Genomic DNA, 3,642 nt, shown 5'->3' on the forward strand with positions numbered 1-3,642 from the left:
GCTAGGATATTGCAGTACGTTGACCATAAAACCATGTCACTATTTGTTTCATTTGACCATTTATGATTCACAATGAGCAGACGATGGTTCGTTTACTACGGTAGGCCTATAAAGTAGGCTACAAGCTGTAAAATATCAAATGATAAGTTCACCGACAGCGCAAAATCTACGATACAAACGAAATGCAGAGGTCAAAAATTGTTGGACTTTGTAAGCAATTTTGACAAATTTTGACCTAACGCTACAATTTTGACCTAATTTTGACTTTTTTTGACATGTCAAAAAAAAATTGCCCTAGTAATCACTGATTTCGCCGATATAGCTCTATTCGACCTTGATCTGTCCTATGTCTTTCTGCTCACTTTTATCATTCACTGCCTATATTCTCATATTATCATTTTAATGTTCAAATTCCGTATAAAAACCCACGCGACACACGCACGGGTAGGAGCTAGGAGGCTGCAGGGGATGCTTTCTTTCCGGGGTGTGAATCTATAGATAACTAACCTACGGTAGGTTAGTTATAGTTATCTATAGTGAATCATACTGAAGATGTTCCTATTTTCAATGAGGACGTGTAGCCTACTTGGGTGCATACCCGAGGTTGATTGCAGCATGATTCGAGTCAGATTTGACGCGGAAATAGCCGCGGAATAGAGACAAACATCGGAAAAGGAACTGTGATATCGGGCACTAGGCCGCAACTGCATCCGCAACTGGTCGTTCGGCATCCTCCTATCTGTTCATTTCATCGCATTGTGTTTCATCGCATTATTGTACGTTGTGTGTGTCCTGTTCAGATGAAAATATATTCCTACGATAATTGACACCGAAAAGCAGAACAAATTTCGAATTACTAATTGGTCAAGTGGCCTAATAGCCTAGAAAGGCCTGCAGTGGAAAATTTCGTCACTACACCTTAACAAAAATCGCGACATGTCTGGACGGAGAGTATATAGGTTCGTGCTATTATCTCAACTCAATATCCATCTCTCGTACCAAGGTAGATTCCACGAAATGAGAACGAAGCTTTTCATTCTAGGTACATTCTGATACTTTATTTTCACGAATCCCGTCGGAGATTGTGACTTCAATTCAATTCAATTTATTGCTAACAATTTCATCATTTCAATACACCACAAGACTGCAAGACAATGAAAGATAGGAAGGTGTCAAAAGGACTTGGAGTAGTTTTCGAAATCAGACACCCACCTGGCCTAGACGATGTAAAAAACGAGGCATGCACAAATGCACGCTGAATGAAAAGTAAAAGAATATAACATACAAGGACAGGTGACAAAAGTGACATGTGTCCGAAGGCGAGATCGATATGTCAGGTCGTGGTCCGGTGAACTAGAGGGCTAACTGGTACTGATTTCGGAGGCAATTCCTCGGGCATATATCTTTAGAGGACTCCTGTCATCAGCGGCTTCAAAAAGGTCAACATCGAAAAAAGAACTGTTACATCGGGCACTCTAGGTCGAGGTGGATGTCAGTATTAAACAGAGGTGGTCAGTAACGAAGTACTTCTACTTTTTTGAAGTACTCAAGTAGTTTTCCTCTACTTCTGGTACTTACTTCTGGTAGTTTCAGGTTGCTTATGTAAGAAGTACTTCTACTCGTACTTGAGTAGATTTTTTCGTCGCTACTTCTACTTCTACTTGAGTAGCTTTCTTGACTACTTTGACCACCTCTGGTATTAAAGGATCGCAACTGCGTGTCGTTCGATATCCTCCTATCAGTTCATGACATCGCATTATGTCTTATCGCATCGTCCATTGTGTGTGACTTATTGTTCAGATGAAAAATATAACCCAACGATTATTATTATTAGCAGATCTTCCACTCATCGGGTCGGAAGATTAGCATCATTAGCCTACTGCCTGAGCAAAAACTGGCGTGGACATGGCAGAGGTAGTCAAAGTAGTCACCGTCGCTACTCAAGTAGAAGTAGAAGTAATGCCGGAATTTCTACTCAAGTAAAGTGGCAGTTCACAAGTAAGTAAGTATTCTACGCCTATTTTTGCCTAAAAACTGAAAGTAAAAGTAGAAATAGTCTGAAGTCAAAACTACGTAGTGCGAGTAGGCAAAATCTACTTCAAGTGGCCTACTTCGTTACTGACCCCCTCTGGAACATGGACACCAGTTTGAAACCCAGTGACGCCTATAAACAAATATTATTGGGGTTATCGTGTTTTGGGAATCTGAAAAGAGGATACGTTTTGAAAATTTCCAGACTTACAATACCGTAGTGAAATCCAGAAAAATTGGTAAATTTAATTCGAATTTGAAGCTGGTTGACTAAAAAAGGTCAACTTTTTGACTCAACTCCTGAAAGACCCGCAGGACCGTTACTTGAGTACTGATTTCCTATATCTCAAAATCTCGAAAAAGAGTGATCCTCTTGAAAGAGGACGTATGGTAACCCTATATAATATCAATGTCATGCATTCTTTAGTTCACAGATTAGATATGCTACTGTAACTCTCCAAGTACTAACACGGTTCCAGGCGCCGTGTTATTTGCAGTTGATCAATCAAAACATGAACACACGATGATGTAACAGGAAACACGCGAATGTAACTTCCATGGAATGGTGCTATCGTGGAAAATACCTCGATTGTTTTGGACGTATATCATAAATTACAAATAGGCCTATCGCATGTATTATTTCCAATCCACTGGATCGAATTTCCAGTTTTGATATAGATAGATAAATAATTAATGTTTTCGCCAAGCCACCTGATTTGAAGCAATATCAAACTGCGTAATGGAGAATATTGCAGCTATTCCCGAGACAAACACTATAATCAGACTACCGATTTGACATTTTGAAACGTGTGCGAGAAATGTGCACCGTGTGGTGTGGATTTGAGTTCCGTTCTATACGTTTGAGGTATATGTATAAACAAAGAGAGAGTCAAGAGAGACAAGAGAGGTCAACTAGTCCAATCAGTGTATTCAGTGATCACACCCGCATCAAGCAGGTACACTGCCTAATCGTGATATGGCTGTAACGAATGTTAGTTTAAGGAAAATACGAGGAAGAAAAATTAAATGACAGTAGCAAATAAATGCAGCAATGTGTAGAAAACCTTGAAAATCGAATCAAGTTCGGTTCGTATCAAATCAGAGTTCATTCTCACAAGCAGATTGGCTCGTTTTGCACTATACAGATCTCCAAGTATTTTCAGAAAAACCAGGAATTAGATTGCATTGGAATCAGTTCACAAATTAGATTAGAATTAGATTGTCGGCATCTAGCCCATATTACTCAGAATGGACAACTAAAAGTATCTAGTTGTCCTATAGTCTGCAAGTAAGTATTTTTGTGAATGTATCATACGGCAATTCACGGACATGTTGTGGTAATGAATTCCACATGATAGTCCTGAGTAGTCGATAGATCTCTTAGTAAGGTTGCTATTTAGGTATGCGGATCCTCCATTTTACGAGAATCTTGCATTACGGCAGTGAAAATCTTTCGCGGGTATGAAAAGACAGTAAACATACGAGGGAAACAGATTTGTGCACAACTTTAATACTTCGAAGCAAGATGTTTACGGGAGTAAGATGATGATCTGGCTATAGGCTGTACGAGTGTACGTACATGTACTGTGCACATTGTACTGTACACCTTAT

At 39.5% G+C, this 3,642-nt stretch overlaps 1 protein-coding gene across 1 annotated transcript in view; it reads right to left on the reverse strand.

Annotated features, from left to right (window-relative positions):
• Window positions 1-3,642, reverse strand: part of LOC145451633 (isocitrate dehydrogenase [NAD] subunit alpha, mitochondrial-like) — a 122,916-nt gene that overhangs the window by 13,621 nt on the left and 105,653 nt on the right. The window lies entirely within an intron of this gene.

The sequence above is a fragment of the Botryllus schlosseri genome, chromosome 12, assembly GCF_051294905.1.
Source record: "Botryllus schlosseri isolate E-star chromosome 12, Bs_hap1, whole genome shotgun sequence".
Classification (NCBI taxonomy): domain Eukaryota; kingdom Metazoa; phylum Chordata; class Ascidiacea; order Stolidobranchia; family Styelidae; genus Botryllus; species Botryllus schlosseri.